Raw genomic sequence first — 18,858 nt, forward strand, 5'->3', positions numbered from 1 at the left:
TCCATTCATGAACTTAACAAAACAGAAAGAAAAATAAGGTAGGTCACAGTAATGCCTTGGAAATCTGCTTTTCTAACTATAAGTTTCTATTCTCTACATAGTTTTTCAAAGTAAAATGTTACTTGAACTTTATAAGGTGCCCATCATGTGAATGTTATGTAAAATGTGATGCACAATTTAAAATATTATAGAATTCTACAATATTGTGTGGAAGCATTCCTAAAAATTTCAGAGCCAACCCAAGCCTAATGATAATGAAGCTGTGTAGGCCAATCTGTCTAGTTGGAATAAGAGTACAGTAAATAATGCCGCATTTAACTGACTGTCCAAAATATTATAAATAAGATCAAATAAACAGAATGCAGAGTGCAAGTAGTCATTTCAATATCTCAGACATAAATTATATTATGTGGGTATAGATTTCATTACGTATCTTTCAAAGGCATCACATATCTGTAAGCCACAGATTACATTTTCCTACTTCTGACATGGTGTTTATGGAGGAATTCTAAAGTGATAACTGCGGATAACAGTACTGAAATCTAAAGCAGTTGTGTGTCTTGATTTCTCCCTCTCACTTGTAGAGAGGTATTCTGAGATGGGGATTTCTAAAGAATTGAACTAAACACATGATGACACTGAGAAAAATACTACCTCTGACTATTTGGACCCCTTACAGATAGATAGGGAGATTCTGTACAGATTGTGGTACAATTATTTGAATTCACGCGTTCATGCATAGTACAATCAAAGTAAATTGCGTTCTGCACTATTTCTCAATAAGATTTCTGTTCTCTTTTGCATTCGGTTCATTTTGGTGCTCTAAATAATCTATACAGTAGTCCTTATATGTGTGTTTGCCTAAAGAGATAGAAAAATGCAAATCATTACTATTGCATACTTCAAAAAAAAAGGCAGTTTCATTTACAGGAGATATGTATGTATGTATGTTTGCATGCATGTGCACACACACACACACGCATCAGATGTTGTTTTGAAAGTGTGTTGGGAAGTGAAGATTATATGCTTATAGTTTCATTATGTGGTATGAAGTGGTTCCTGCTTTAGTTATGCATAATTAAGGACTTTCTTTTCAAGGACCAAATAAGAATATAGATGCATGCATGGCTACAAACCTGATTACTTTTTTCTCACCTATGCATTCTTGTAACATACAATACAATAACATACAATAAGGTTACCTGAATTCTTTCTTTGGTTTTCTTTTACTGTATCTCAAAGCAATGCTTCATTATCTCTATTGCAAGACAGAGATATACACAATCTGTTTGATTTCTGTACAAAGGTAAACATTCAGACATGAGCTTTTGATTCAAAATTTTCTAAATACTAACTCAGAGAAAATGTAATTAGCACAAAACTTCATTTTTGTATTCACTTAATCCACTGATTTTCTTTCACTGGCCTTTGTACAATGGACAAATGGTATAGCAAATCTACTGAGAAAATATTTAAATTTTGAAAGAATCAGATAAAGTATCTTAACCATTTCTATTATGTGCGTGCATGCGCGTTGTAATTTTAATCTCTCTCTCACTCGCTCTCTTTTAAACTGGGCATAGATTAAACCAATGCCTATCTAGTTTATTGAGGTGGGAGAACAAAAGATGGTGTACACTGTTTATTTAACAAAAGAAAAATCATTACATAGGTGCCCTATGCTTTTGGTTTGCCTGCATTTGTGAGTATGTGGGTACCACATGGTGCAAATACTGCTGAGTTCCCTGTTATCATGCAAGCAACTGCTAACTGTAGACCTCTGACTTTGTAATTTGTTCTTTATGGACTAGCCTGCAGCCAATAAGCAAAATCAATAGTCTTTGCAGAAAAGTAAGCAAGTGCCAGTGTGTTATGTGACAGGTGAAGATACATGTGCTTACCAGGGGTCAGGGGGCCACATCAAATTTCTCTCTGACTTCTTTTCAAAAGCTAAATCCATTTAGGGAGCATTCGTCACTGGGAAAATGTTGCAGTGGGGAATTAAGCAGGTGCCTGCTCTTCTTTTCTCATTTAACGATGTTTGTTTTCTGCAGCCTGTTCAATAATGTCACTGAGAAGAAATTATGTGAGAAGAATAAAGTGCTTATAGTGTATTCATTCATTCATTCATTCATTCATTCATTCATTCATTCATTCATTCATTCATTCCTTTAGTATGACGCTAGCTGTTGTACTTTCAGTGTTTACTCATAATAATAATGGCGGTTGCCCCAATGTTTGTTCTCCTGGTCCTGTGGATCTTATCTGATGTTCTGAAATTGATTATCCATAGTTTTAGCCTGAGCTAAACATAAAGAGACCATAAGAAAGGCTGAGTGCCAAAGAATTGAAGCCTTTGAACTCTGGTGCTGGAGAAGACTCCTGCGAGTCCCTTGGACTGCAAAGCGATCAAACCAGTCAGTCCTAGAGGAGATCAACCCTGACTGCTCTTTAGAAGGCCAGATCCTGAAGCTAAAACTCAAATACTTTGGCCACCTAATGAGAAGGAAGGACTCACTGGAGAAGAGCCTAATGCTGGGAAAGATTGAGGGCAATAGAAGAAGGGGACGACAGAGAATGAGGTGGCTGGATGGAGTCACTGAAGCAGTAGGCGTGAGCTTAAATGGACTCCAGAAGATGGTAGAGGACAGGAAGGCCTGGAGGAACATTGTCCATAGGGTCGCGATGGGTCGGACACGACTTCGCAACTAACAACAACAAACATAAAGAGTTCCTTAGAAGCTTACATTTTGCATATTTGCAATTCTTCTTAGGAGTTTTGGTTATGGCTACCCACCTGTCTGCCCAATTTTCTCACCCCTACGAACGTATTCACTTCATCTTTGGACTCCAGCGTACAGCAAAATCATAAGGGTTTTTTCCCATTAGCCTCTGCATAGCTATATTGCTGTGCCCATCCAATTCCTTTGGGAGGATTCTGATTTCTTGTGAAGGAATATCAGAAATTCCCAAACTCCCTATCTGCTCAATGCAAGCCTTTTCTATTGTAACTGTTGTGCCTTTATCTTCTGTGTTATGTCAAAAGGTCTGGACTAAATTGATACTGAAAATTATAGGATGCAAATAGATTCCCAGCTTATAGAATCTTAGATTTGAAAGGGGACATTTAAGCTATAGAGTCAACCACCTAATTAGCACAGGAATCAAAATGGACAAATGGCTGCCCACTTTGTGCATTGCCAAGAGAAAGACGTTCTTGAGTTTGGCTTAGGTATCCCAGAAAATAGCTAACTAGTTAGCCAGACACATTTATATTTCTCCAGAAATAATTAAGAACCAGTCAGTTTTGTATCTTCTGCTACTACTGAACAAAGTTTTGCAAGGATTCTGCCTGCTATGTGTCACAATAGCTATTTACCAATGCCTCCAGGCTCCTATTATGGTTGTCACAGTCTTTAGTTTTGCTAACATGTTGTTCTCCCTCGGAGGCAGGACATGCAATCCCCATTTAAGCACAGTTTTCATCTCTAAAGGTGGAAACAGAAAGTTATTCACACACTGAGGTTCACTACTGGGAAATTCAAAGTTTCTCAGTTTGAGTACAGCAAGCCACATCTATAGAAGCAAGAAATCTCAGAGAGATTTGATGTCTTTGCTGCTGTTCTTAGATTACTCTCTGAAATATTTCTCTGACAAGCTTTACAGCAGCTTTCCCTAACCTGATGCTTTCCAGAGAAGCTGAACTGCAACATTAAAAAATTGTTTGACAGGATCTTCCTGTAATGATAGTATAGTAAAGGGAAAGGTTCCCCCTCACATGCGTGCCAGTCATTTCCGACTCTAGGGGCCGGTGCTCATCTCCGTTTCAAAGCCAAAGAGCCAGCGTTTGTCCGAGGACGTCTCCGTGGTCATGTGGCTGGCATGACTAGACGCCAAAGGCGCACGGAGCACTGTTACCTTCCCACCGTAGTGGTCCCTATTTTTCTACTTGCAGTTTTCACGTGCTTTCGAACTGCTAGGTTGTCAGAAGCTGGGACAAGTAACAGGCGCTCACTCTGCTACGCGGCACTCGGGATTCGACCCGCCAAACTGCCGACCTTCTGATCGACAAGCTCAGCGTCCTAACCCACTGAGCCACCGCGTCCCTCACAATGATAGTATAGATGTTGGAATAAGACTGCTTAGCTAAAATACTGCAGTCAATCCAGATTCCATGGCTATAGAAAAGAAAGGAGCAAACATTTGGTAGTCAGGGACATTTAATAGTTTGGGGCAGAGGCCAAGCTTTTTCAAACTGCTTCCCTGGAGTTCTATGGGGGACTAGAAAGACTAAGGGCAAAAAACCTTCATTCAACTGTAGCCAATTTCTATCACTATAGCTCAGTCTCTTGATCAGAGGTTCCAGGATGACAACACTTATTCTCCAACAAATGTCTTTCTAGCACTGTAATAGAAAAGGAACCCCAGCACTGCCTAATTTGTACTTTTGTCTGAGAAAATAAGAAAGAAAAATTAAACATCAACAAAGTTATATAATTGTAAATCAGTTTCTGCCAGTTTCCTTTTCTTAAAGTATTCATATTTATAGTAACTTATTTTAGGAGTTGTGGCCTTCATTAATACCACCGTATTTCTTTGCAATTGTTTTGAGCTAAAGTAAATGATATCAAACTAATATACGCACATAAAATAAATCAATGCGGAAGATTTTTGTAGTTAGTGATAAAACAACTTATGGGACATAGACACGTAAGAAATCACCCCCCTCCAGATAAGGAAATATTAAAAGGGCAGAATATTATATTTCCTCAAAGGATCTTAAAAGAGGCAGAAAAAGCATGCCCAGTTTTTCTTAATAGCCCCCAGTTTCCCTCCCCCAAGCAGAAACCAGCTCTGTAGAAATGCAGATGTAATAATCCATTCAGGAAGGTTGGGGCCCTCCAGCTAGAAGCTAGAAAATTAAGAAGACAAAGACACCTAAAATCTACATACCCACCCAAACACTATGACAGTACATAATAGGATTAACCCACCAATACCAAAAGGGCACACTCAGACTCAGGTCAAAGTACATGACAAAGCCAAAAATACAAAGCCTCAAACAGGAACAACTCCAAACACAAGAGCCCCAGAAAGTTATAAAAGCCCACCACTCTGAGTCCAGGTAGACAGTCTTTTTCAAAGGCATCTTCTTGTCTGGCTGTCCTCTTCAATAAACCACAACTGGGAATTGAAGTCCACAAGTCTCAAAGTTGCCAAGGTTAAACTTCCCTGGTCTACAACCTTCTTTCTAAAGCAGTCTCCATGTTTGTTTATTCCCAGCTTGGACTGGACCCTGATGAAGAACTTTCCTTCAACAGAGGGAAGGGAAGTTAAAGGTATATCTATTTTGTAGTAATGTTTTAAGTCTCTAGATAATATGCATGTCTTCACTCAGGTGCTCCTTTAAATGTGAAAAAGTAAAAGAAAACTTGAAGAGACTTTGCCTGCGATCCAAAGCTTTTCTTCCTTTATCAGCTGTATTCAGGTCAGGGCCCTGTGAGAGCACACAACTTGCCTAAAGCTATCCTGATGTCAGCCTTTTAAAAAAAAGCGCCTTTTGCAAATAGAGGGTTTTCCTTTTCAGCATAAGAGACATGGAGTCACTGAACAGCTAGGTTTGGTGGCTCAAGAAGGGTCAGAAAAGCTGCAAAAGAGGCTGACATTGTACATACGATCTGATGCTTCATTTAAATGAAATATTTTTAACAATTCAGCATCCTAGCAGGCTAGCCTTTTGCTTTCTGGTGAGAAGTAGATGGCTTAAGTAGAAATAGATAGGCTTAAGATACAGAAGGACATTGACAGACTTGAACATTGGGCGCTATCTAACAAAATGAAATTCAATGGTGAAAAAAGTAAGGTTCTACATTTAGGCAAGAAAATCTAAAAGCACAATTATAGTATAGGTGGTACCTTGCTCAATAGTAGCAACTGTGAGAGGGGTCTCGGAGTCCTAGCTGACAATTACTTAAATATGAGCCAGCAGTGTGCTGCAGCTGCCAAAAAAGCCAACACAGTGCTAGGCTGCATTAACAGAGGAATAGAATCAAGATCCCGTGAAGTGTTGATACCACTTTATAATGCCTTGGTAAGGCCACACTTGGAATACTGCATCCAGTTTTGGTCACCACGATTAAAAAAGATGTTGAGACTCTAGAAAGAGCACAGAGAAGAGCAACAAAGATGATTAGGGAGCTGAGGCTAAAACGTAGAAAGAATGGTTGCTGGAATTGGGTATATCTAGTTTAATGAAAACAAGGACTAGGGGTGACATGATAGCAGTGTTCCAATATCTCAAGCATTGCCACAAAGAAGAGTTATTCTCCAAAGCACCTGAAGGCAGGACAAGAAGCAATGGATGGAAACTAATCAAGGAGAGAAGCAACCTAGAACTAAGGAGAAATTTCCTGACAGTTAGAACAATTAATCAGTGGGACAATCTGCCTCCAGAAATTGTGAATGCTCCAACACTGGAAGTTTTTTATGAAGAGATTGGACAATCATTTGTCTGAAATGATACAAGGTTTCCTGCCTGAGCTTGGGGTTGGACTAGATGACCTCCAAGACCTCTTCCAACTCTGTTATTCTGTTATTCCTGCCAGCCCTATATTTACCTGTATGACTTACTCCAATGGAAAGATATTACTTCAGTGTTCTAATTTGTAGCCATGGGTTGGAATAAGTCTTCCTCACTTCTCTGGCTCCAGGAATGATTAAGATTTTTTTCCAGAAACAAAATTATTATAAGCACTATTGTTTCTTCTGAAGACTTTTTAAATGGCAACTAGTGCCATTTATGGGCCTGTTATGGGAAGCTAAGTCCTAATGTGGCCAGTGGCCATTTGCACAACTGAATAATTATTGTCATATGTATTACTATGTGCTTTAATCATTAATACATATGTAATGATTTTAAGTCATTTTCTAATTAAATGTTTGAATAAGGGTCAATAGATGGCAGCAGCAAACTGACCATTCTGGTTTCAGAAGTTGAGTTAAGCCAGCCCTTAGTAGTGCTTGAATGGGAGACTACTACAGAAAACTGGAGGGATGTAGCCTAGGCAGGGAAGTAAGTATTGGGGGAAGGAAATAGCAAAAGTTCCATCCTAGGGTTGAGATCATGCATGTTTGTGAAATTACCATGAATCATGAAGTCCAAGCTCAACTTGGACATTTTGATTTATTTGAATTGATTTAATTAGATCCTTCATGTAATAATTAACAATGCAAAGGATCCTCAGTAATATCTAAGATATGTATGTGTTTCTTGTCTTGTGCCAAAAATAATCAATTAAAATATATGGAAATCTCAAGAGAAGCAGGGATGGAAATTATCATATGCTATTTCTTCTGTTCTCCATCTGAGCTTGAGGCATTTAGAGGAAAGAAATACTCATGTATGTTTGTTGTTTGTCGACTTCAGTTTGGCATTTAACACAATCATTCCCCAGCATTTAGTAGACAAACTGGGTCTTTTAGGATTAAACACTCCTTTGTGCAACTGGATTCTTGATTTTCTTACTAAGAGGCCCCAATATGTGCGAGTTGGAACAAATATTTCTAACACCATTTTCTTGAGCTCAGGTTCTCCTCAGGGCTGTATCCTAAGTCCACTGCTATTCACCCTGTTGACCCATGACTGTTGTGCTATGTTTGCCACCAACCATATTGTGATGTTTGCAGATGATACAACAGTAGTAGGCCTTATTCATGATGACAATGAGGGTGCTTACCGCAAGGAGGTTGAGAGTTTGGTGAACTGGTGTAAGGAAAAGAGTCTAGTTTTAAACACTAGAACAATCAAAGAGATCATTGTCAATTTCAGAAAAGGCAGGCACAGCCACACTCCTCTGTGCATTAATGATTCACCTGTGGAGATGGTCACCATCTTCTGGGTGTGCAGTTAACAAGTAGGATGGCTTGGTCGCTCAACAGTGAGACAATGGTGAAGTGGGCACAGCAGCACATTTTCTGCATCACATGAGAAAAGAACATCTTCCTTCCCTGTCCTTACCACTTTCTACAGAGGAACGATCAAGAGCATCCTGTCATACAGCAGTACAGTCTGGTTTGGAACCATTATTCCTTCAGACAGGAAGGCAGTGCAGAGAGTGGTGAGAATGGCTGAAGACATCATTGGCAGTTCCCTCTCTTCCATCCAGGACATAGCACATAAGCGTTGCTTGAGCAGAGTCTGCAAGATTGTCTGGGACACTACACATCCTCTTCACAATCTGTGTTCCTTTTTACCTTCTGGGAGGAGGCTCCATGGTATCCAAAGCAGAACATCCAGATTCAGTCACAGCTTTGTTCCATACCATATTAACCTTGTGAACTCTAAAGCATCCTCCTCCATTATGTATTCAAGACGGACAGTGATTAATATTAAATGTTACTTATATGTAAAGGGTGTAGGTATATACATATGTTGTATATATCATGTTTAAATGTATGTTATGCATGTGTACACTTTTGAGAGCAAGCAATAAAATTTCATTTTAATGTGTGCCGTTGTGCCCACAGGGAAAAAAATGACAACAAAGGTAATCTAATCTAATCTAATCTAATCTAATCTAATCTAATCTAATCTAATCATCTAATCTGATCTAATCTAATCTAATCTAATCATTCATGGTTATTGACACCTAGTGGCCCAAAACAGAACTGATATTCAGATAATTCAGCCAGACCATGTGCCTTCACTTAATGGTCCTTCCTCAAAACATATTGAACCAACTCATCCCTAACAAAATCCATTTGAGGGCCCCATATTACAGGTGGAATTGTTTGATTATTAAAGCAGCTTTCTCCAGCTGTTTGCCAGATGTGTTGGAGTACAACTCTAATAATTGTATGCTGGATGCTTCATCAAAAAAAGAGAAAAGGACAACTCAAGCAATTGAGATAGATTTTGCAGATTTTACTTTGGCAATGTCAGAGCAGGAGCCAAAACTTTATAGAAAGAGAAAAACATTGACAAGACAAGACACTGTCTGCTTCAGACTTGCAAAATGGCAAACTTACTTATCCTTCTAAAGTTTTCTTTTACAGACAAATATCTTTCCCCCCTTCACTGCTTCAAAGAAATATTAGAATTTATGTTTTCTTTCAGTTGAGCTCAACCTTTGAAGCCACTGAATTAATGTACTTAGTCTTTCTGTCAGGCTGAAGTCTTTTCCTTTACAACTGGTTGCTACTCAACTCTGGGCCCACGCTCAGGCCTGGCCCTGGGATTTCATATGCTGCTTCTTTTGAAGCTACACACTATTCTTGTGACTATCCATGCTTGTAGGAGAATTGATGAGAAAATTCTCACAATAATACATCATGAAGCCTGAACAAGAAACACATGAAATGTAAAACTGACTCTATACACACAGACCACCAAACTCTACCAAACTCTTAAAATACCTTTTAAACTTAGATGGGTCTTTTGTTAACATGAGGGTTTTGGTTCCTGCTTATGGCAGGCTCTGCATGTCTGGACCTCAGAATCACTTGTATTCATGATTTGTTCTTCCCCTAAAGATTTTGGGCACATTAATTTATTATGTTTATTCCAACACTTAGAGCTCCTAATTCAGAGCGATGTATATTTCCAAATAGCTTTGAGGCCTAGCACAAGCCAGCAAATCAAAATTCTTTCAGTGTCCTTATTTCAGCCTTGTAAATTAATTATAAGAGCGAGTAGCCTACAGGATTCAGACAAGATTTTCAGCTCTCCTGCTCTCAAATAATCCATGCTGGGCAGGATCTTTTGCCAAGCTCAGAACACCTTTTTCTGCACATCCTATTTTGCCAATTAGTCAGACTACACAATATGTTTATTACAAAGTATACAACTAACATAGCCCACTCTATACAAAAGGCACAGGGAATCTGATAGATTAGAGGACTTAAACATCTATAAATTCCTTTCCTCCCACCACTGTTATTTCCCTTATTCTGGGTCTGTTTTCTTTTTTCATGGCTGAAGAGGAGGATTTTGAAGTAAAGCCCATGAATGATGCAGTCAGTTTCAGGATACCATGCAATTCTTGAATTGATGAGCAGTGTGAGCTGTGTTCTTCATAACAAGCATAATATATAGCTAGACCCTCAGTCTGCAGAAAAATATTCCAAACATTTATTAAACTGAGCATGTCCTATCTCCAACCTTCGCTTTCTTGCGAAGGTTGTTGAGAGTGTGGTGGCGCATCAGCTCCCTCTGGTCCTGGATGAAGCGGATTATCTAGACCCGTACCAATCGGGTTTCAGGCCCGGGCACAGCACGGAGACGGCATTGGTCGCGCTGGTGAATGATCTCTGGAGGGCTCGGGACAGGGGATATTCCTCTGTTCTAGTCCTATTAGACCTCTCGGCGGCTTTCGATACCATCGACCATGGTATCTTGCTGCGGCGTCTCAGGGGACTGGGAGTGGGAGGCACAGTTTTACAGTGGTTCTCCTATCTCCAGGGACGTTCGCAGTCGGTGTTGGCAGGAGGGCAGAGGTCGACCGCAAGGTCTCTCATTTGTGGAGTTCCTCAGGGGTCGGTCCTCTCGCCTCTCCTGTTCAACATCTACATGAAACCGCTGGGTGAGATCATTTGTGGCTTTGGAGTTGGGTATCATCAGTACGCTGATGATACCCAACTTTTCCTTTCGACCCCAAACCACCCCAGTGATGCCCTCAACGTGATGTCCCGGTGCCTGGAGGCGGTTCGGGTCTGGATGGGGAGGAACAGACTTCAACTCAACCCCGACAAGACTGAGTGGCTTTGCATACCTTCATCCCGGGTTTATTCGGATATTCCACCTCTGGCTATGGGGGGTGAACTATTACCCCCCGTAGATAGGGCTCGCAACTTGGGAGTCCTCCTAGATTCACGGCTCACCTTGGAAGACCATGTAGGAGCTGTGACTAGGGGGGCCTTCGCCCAGGTTCGCCTGGTGCGCCAGTTGCGGCCCTATCTTAGCCGGGATGATTTGTGCACGGTCACTCATGCGCTCGTGTCCTCTCGTCTGGACTACTGCAACGCTCTCTACATGGGGCTGCCCTTGAGGACCACCCGGAAGCTCCAACTGGTACAGAATGCAGCCGCGAGAGTTGTGTTGGGAGTCTCCCGATACTCCCATGTTACACCGCTGCTCCGTGAGCTGCATTGGTTGCCAGTTGTCTTCCGGGTGAGATTCAAGGTACTGGTAACGGTGTTCAAAGCCCTCCATGGCATGGGGCCGGAGTACCTTAGGGAACATCTGCTGCCGGCATCAAGCTCCCTGCGCCCTGTGCGTTCCCACAGAGAGGGCCTCCTCAGGGTGCCACCGATCAGAGAATGTCGATTGGTGGCCCCCAGGGGGAGGGCATTCTCTGTGGGCGCTCCGGAGCTATGGAACCAGCTACCGGTAGAGCTCCGGATGGCGCCCGATCTTCGCTCCTTTCGTCGCGATCTCAAGACCTTTCTGTTTGTACAAGCCGGCCTAGCCTGATGGGGATTGGTGGGGTTTTTTATTTTTGGTGGTTTAGTTTTTAACTTGGTGTTTTAGAATTCTATTTTAACTGTTTTAATATGGGCAACTATTTAATCTCTTTTTAACGTTTGTATTTAGTATTTTATTCTGCCCTGTGAACCGCCCTGAGTCCTCAGGGAGAAGGGCGGTATATAAATATTATTAAATTAAATTAAATTAAATTAAATGTTGTCTTTCGCAGAATCTATAGCAAAAGCTAACCTAATTCTATTTAATGTTCTTGAGACTTAAACATTCAGAATAAATGTAGATTTTAAAAAAATCCCACAATTTTCAGTAAGAAAAAGATCTCATTAAGACAAATCAATGGCTTGACCAATTGGAGAACTTTAAATGAAAGGTATTCTTGGCTATCTTTTGTCCAGTTTCTATACATTCTTACAAAGAATGTTCCTTTCATTTTCAAACTCCAAAATTCCTAAACAAAAGATATCAATGTTACTTAGTAGCTATGCAAATAAATATTCATTACAATGGGTGCATGAATAGCTAATTGAATAGTTTTTGTTAATATTATACTAGATATTCATGGACATGTGCCGTTTTCTATCATGAAAATACTGCCCTAGGCTAGCTTTGTTTTTCTTGTCAAGAACAATTTGTGTGCTTTCATTTAAATGAATATAAACTCCTACTCTCATGACAAAATAATTCACCATTAATTTGAATAAAGAATTTCTTTATTTTATTAGATATGTTTTATTTAAAAGAAAACTCTCAATGCATTTTGAACTTTCTCTTCATACAGTATGACTAATTTTAATATTTGGATGTGTTATGAGTGTCTGTATGTAAGATATACAGGTACACACCTATTACTGTAAGTGCTGGACAGAGTTCCAGTTGTGCGTAGAACAGATTATATTTAAAAACTAATGAAATTGCAAAAGAAAAAGAAAAAGTAAGACTGCCTTATGGAAACTAACATCATTACTCTCCTCTTTCTCATACCATCTGCCCCCCCCACAACTTTTTCCTCAAGCTTGTGTTGTTAAAATTTTGTTTCTGAAAGACTGTAATATTTAAAATCACACATGCTTATTCCAAACATATCTCATTGATTTCAGAGGGATTTAAGCATTCCAAATATGTTTTCAGAAAATATAGGATGAAAAGGGTCATCTAATCCAACTTGCTCCTCATTGCATGAATCCACTAAACCAACAGCTCCCAATCCTTTGGGCATCATAGACCGGTTCCATGGGGAAAAAATGTTGGTGAATAGGGGTGGGGGGTGGGGAAGAGACATGTTTTTGTTCACTACCTAGATCTCACACATATGCAGCTGAGGTTTCGCTCACTTGCGTGGCCTGGTTTCTAACAATCCATGGACCAGTAGCAGTCTGAGACCCAGGGATTGGGGACACCTGCACTAAACCATAACTGGTTGATGGCTACCTAATAAGAGGGCATACTCCATTGCTCTATACTGCTTAATGGTTCTAACCATATTCAGTCTGGATCTTGTTTCATTTAATTTCAAAACGTTGGTTCTTCTCCTATTGTCAGTTTCAGCAGAGAACAAATCTGCATGTTCTTGAAAGTGGCAGCCTTTTGTATATTTGTAACCCGTTATTATATCTTTCATTTTATTTTGCAAGTTAATATCCTCAGGTCCTTTAACTATTTCTTATACAGCCTGGTTTATGTATCTTTTACTCTTTTGTTACTTTTTCTCATTACAGCTTTTCCGTGTCCTTTTTAAATTATGGTGCCCTTAACTGGCAGACTACTCCAAATAAAGTCTCACCTGCTCAGAATACAATGAAATTATTACCCCTGCAGATCTAAATATAATATTTCTGTTAATGGAGTCCAAGACTGCATTGGCTGTTTTACTGCTGCAGCCTGTTCATCTGGTAGTTCACAAAACAGTCTTCAGTCAAGCAAATGGATTATCTGTACTTGTACACCGCCTTGTATTCCCTCTCTACTCACCTTGAATGTTTTCCTACTCTGACTTTAAACTATTGTTTTCCTTTTACATTGTTTCAAGTGCTCCCACCCATTTTGTTTGGAGGATTTTACTTTCTTATACTCTAATTCCAGCAGCAGTTCCTTGCGTCTTATTGTACACACAACAAAGAATTCCCTTTCCATTGAATCAATTGTAGTCCAGATATTTAAAATCTTCCAGAGTTTCCCCTTATTAGCACTGTTGAAACAGAACAAAGACTATTACCTTTGCCTAGCTTATAGAAAAGTGTTGGTTCAAATGCTTACAGAGAGGTAAATGACTGGAGAAGTGATATGGCACACTCTTGGAATAACTTTTAAAAAGTCTTGTGGTGGGGTGGGGTGGGGGGCTGGGGAGGCTGGGAAATAGCTCTGGAAAAGAGAATATTAGAAAGAGGAAGTGTTTGGCCATGTTCAAAGTAAATTTTTATATGCTAGGCAAAGTTATAGCCATAATAATATTTCTGCACTGTTGATAAATGCATGTTCAGGAGCTATTAGAACGCAACAAGGAGAAAAAGAAGAAATTTTTATTTGAAAGGTGGCTACTACCATGCCTGCATATATGTGCATTCTGATATTTTAACTTGTCAATATAAATTTAAATTTTTGTTTGTTTATTTGTTTGTGTGTGTGTGTGTACGTGTGTGTTTCCCCATTCAATTATGTCCAATTCTCAAAACTACTTGAACAAGTCCCTGCAGTTTTCTTGGCAAGGTTTGCTAAGAAATGGTTTGCCATTGCCTTCTTCCTAGGGCTGAGAGAAGCCTTAGGGGAAAGTATCCAATGCAAAGAAGTGCAATCTGCAATCCAGAAGGAATGTTCTATTAACTGTTGCCAGAATGGCAATTCCAGACAGGAATTTCCTAAAACCAGTTAGACTCAAGCCAGCATGACCTGGGACAGGAGCAGTTTAATAATTCATTGCAGATATCTTCTAAATCTCTGCAGTCCTGTTGCTATGCATTTTATTTTTCTTATTCAGATGCTGGACCTTATGCTTGTCACATCTGAACATCGCCTTGTATGACATGATGTTCAAGCCTATTGAGGTCATACTGAATTGTGATTTTTCTCCACTAGGGGATCAGCCTGGTGTTCATTTGAGAACTTGAGATAAACATTCCTTCCTTACTATCCTTTTGTTAACTTATAAAGATGTTGAATAGCACAGAGCTTAGCAAAGAAGGAACTGTACGTAACAATTTTCTTTTCTTTTTGGGGGAAGAGTGGAAGAAGGCATAACGCCTATGTGAATCTTGATCTTCATTCACTGTTTAGACAAGGCAAACTTGGAAAAGCACTGGATACTTGTATATTCCAAGCTGTACTAGTGCATTAAGAATTACAAAACAGATTCCAGAGAGAGATATACTTAATAGTGGTGAATATCTGTTGCTCAGGTGTAGGATGAGGGTGAAGGTTCGTTCTCTGAGCTTGTGGGTTGGTTTCTGAATATTTTGCTACCAGGTTAGGTAACATCTTCAGCAGTGTTTAGGGGATGTCTGTGTTCTGTTTATAAGAGCTTGAGGTGTGGGTGTGTCAAGTGAGCATCTTGTGATGGGTGAGGTGTGAGTCATCAGTGGGAGTCTTGTGATGGGAGGTGAACTGCTGGTGGGAGGGGGAGGGGGCTTGCTCACAAACACCAGCTGGCAGTCATATGCCACAATCCCAAATCCTTAATACTGCCCACACCAACACCAAACAACACCAGATTCAATTGGAGCAACACTAAATCATTGGCCATGCTACCACCCTCCACGCTCGTGAGTTCATTGAAGCCTGGCCATCCACAAGCAATTCCATCAACAGACACACTGACCTACAAGCAGCCTATGAAGCCCTCAGAATCCAAATCAACCTCACAGCACCGACCCTCAACCAACCCACACAAGCCCTCCCTCTCCCTCCCACCAGAGGTTCCCTTCCCAGTGTCCCTGACCTGATGTAACCTCCCCATCACAAGACCCATTACAAGCCTCTCACTGATGACTCACATCTGATCCATCACAGGACCTCCACTTGACACACCCACACCTGAAGCCCTTATAAACAAAACACTGACACTGACATCCCCTAAACTCTGCTGAAGATGTTACCTAGTCTGGTAACAAAATGTTCAGAAACCAACCACAAATTTGGAGAACAGACCTTCACCCTCAGAGTTGTAATGACTTAAGGCTACAAACCTGTATCTGTCTGAATCTAGTCATCTAACATATGGTAAGTTTATTAATTTTCTCAAATCAAGCTTCTTGCTTCTCTACTTTCTCCAATCCTACATGACAAAAATAAAGAAGTAAAACCAGACATAGGAAATATAGGAAATTCTCATACAGGAGGATTTGCAAACATCATGTGAAATATTATGACTGGCAGGAACTCTTCAGGCAAAAGTTATTGCTTAAATGGTTGTAAAATCCTTTTAACTGCAAATGCAGGTAAGGAATGAATCTACTTTTAATAACATATACAAGACAGTATATGCTTGCTTAAAAGAGAGAAAAGTAAAAAGCGCTTAGGGTTTTAAAAACCCATGCATGAGTCATGCTTTCATGCTTTCATCTTGATATTGTTATGGCAATTGTTTGCAATTACTTTTTATTGGAATTTTTTTTTTTCAATTTATCAGTCTTTCCTACTGTCCTGGAATTCCCTAGCAAGGTTCAGGAGCTGTCGTACTTACAGTCCATAGCTTGAGTGTAAAAGCTGTACATGAAGCTGTACTGCAAAGGCAACAATAGTTGCATATATGTGTGCTAATCCTCTTCCCTTTTAGCAACAGGCAGAAAAAAACAATAGGCACAATGATTCTCTATATTCCTTAAAAAGCAACAATAACAACATTCTAACCTTTATCAGAGACTGTTTTTACTGCAGACTCTGATGCAGTCCTGAATTTGTCTAGGGAGAGAAAAGATAATATTAACTGTTCACACCTGCCTGGCAAGAGCACTCTTGGGGATTCATAAATCTGCTGTTATTTTGAGACTATTGTGAATATAAATCCAACACTCCCTGTTTGTTTACTAATTGTAAGTAAACAGGTATATAAAGACATGACTGTTCAATGCTCTTTTCTCCAAAGACAAGAAACTGTTTAAAGCACAATAGTAATTATTCAGAGTTTAATTTCCAAATAGCAGATTTACATTGTCCGAAGTTCTTTTATATCATAATGATTACATATTTAATAATTATTGTAATAATTCATTAATATCAACACAGTATTGTTATTGTCATAATCACCATCAATTTGCAGGACACGTTAGATTTCCACAAGGATATATCCCTTGCCCAAGAATTTTATCATATAAACTTTCAGGGAAAGAATATAACAGAAAGAGGGAAATAAATATAGGCAAATGTATTTTCCAAGGCAAAGGAAATGGATACAGATATCAGGGAAGAAAACTGGCTTGTGTTCGGATTATTGCTTTTTTATATTCATGGAAGATTGGGATATCCAATGAAAGAAACATCTTTCTGGTATTTTTCTCTTCTGAGCAGGATTCTCTATGCTCATAATCCCATCCTTTTATCTCACTTATTTCCACTTAAGCTTGCCTACAATAGGACAAATATTCTTGGAGTTGAATTTTTCTTGCCTCCCCATCCTAAGGCATACAAACTGAGGCATTGTGCCATATCTAAATATATCTAACAAACTAAAAATATAGATACCTGGTTGACCTTGGTAAAATGGTTTTAATCTTGTAAGCCATCCAGAGTCACTTGTGCAAGATAGATATAAATCTATCTACATATCACCAATTGATGTACAGATTAATACAGAATATGCATACTTCCCAAAGTCTATTTGGGGAAATTACATCTTTTTACAGGCTTGAAAAAACTACAGCTCCCATTGGAAATAGACTGTGTGTTCCTGGAGTGGCAATGACCTGCCACTGATCTCAGTGTCACTTTCAAATACGCACAGAAGGAGCTGTGCTTTTTATCTGCTCCAAACAGGCTTCCTAAATACAAGACAAAACAAGCAATATCTAAGTTGAATCAACTTGTGTGTACTTTTGGGAACACTACATCTATGTGGTCTCCCACCCAGTGGTGGGATTCAAATATGTGAACAACCGGTTCTCTGTGTGGTTGCTGCTTCCAGAAGTCCATTCTGGGCTTGGGCAACAAAAAATTAGCTACTGGTTCTGCCAAAGTGGCGCAAACTGGCTGAATCCCACCACTGCTCCTACCCCCTGGGAAAAAATGTCTGCATGGAAATAGGTCTATGGTGTATGTAAAGGAATGTAAATACATGCTAAAGGAACAGAAACAGAATTTTGGGGGACAGATTTTATGGAAATATGGGGCTAGGAGAGGTGGCACTATTATTAAATATAAAAGCATATTTTCACCTCCCAAACAAATGAATGAATGGTTCCAAGTTCACTTCATCACCTTTTAGTACATAAAAGTGTTATGCCACTGCCATTTAATTATGTCTTTTATATTCCCAATAAGATATTTATAATGAGAGACTTAGACTTTCATGTATCTTAATTAATGAGATTTTCTAAACCAGTTGCAACCTGCATTTGGCCTTATGATGCCTCCTGGAATAACAATGATCTGCCAGTTAATACATAGAGGTTCACAACTGATTGTTGCTCCTCTTCTTTAGAATATTAAGTAGATTTGATTAATTATTATTCAGCCTGCTTGCATCTTACACACAGTACGTTATCTTTGCACTGGCTCCCAGTAGACAAAAGAATAATAGTAGTTTAAATGAAAAGCTTTTGAAATCTCTTTAACTGAGATTGAGATTATAACTCTGGAAAAGAATGTACACAGGATCAAAGCATTTAGTTTTGCTGAAGTCAGAGATGTTCCCTACTTTAAGATACCTTTGAAGCAATATTGCAGTATTTTCCGATATAGTTATTCTTATTTTATTCTGTAAGATAATAAACTGGGGAAAATATACCACCTCATGGACGAGGGGAAGAGTGCACATGCTGAAATAGACAAATGAATTATTCCACAGTCATAAATGGTGTAGAAATATTTATGCTTACTCAACCTAAGAGTGAACTATGCTCTCAACAGCTGTCACCTTCTAGATAGAAATCAAGAAAAGCAGATATCACTACGATCCCAAGGCTCAGAAAGCAGTGATAGTGCTTTACATGATAGAGCTTTCACCTGAATGGGATGACAGGTGCAAAGTCTTCTACCATATTCTGAGTGTTCTGCCTAAATCAGGGCACAGTATCCATGCTGTATGGTAGCCTTGACTGACAGACAATATGCTGCAGAACCCCATTGTCCAGGACAACCAATGAACAATAAGTTTCCAGACTATATGATTTCTGGAGGCTAAGGGACTACTGTATATTTTAGGGGGAGTTCTTTTGAGAATAGAAATAATA

The sequence above is a fragment of the Vipera ursinii genome (assembly GCF_947247035.1).
Source record: "Vipera ursinii genome assembly, chromosome: 1".
NCBI lineage: Eukaryota > Metazoa > Chordata > Lepidosauria > Squamata > Viperidae > Vipera > Vipera ursinii.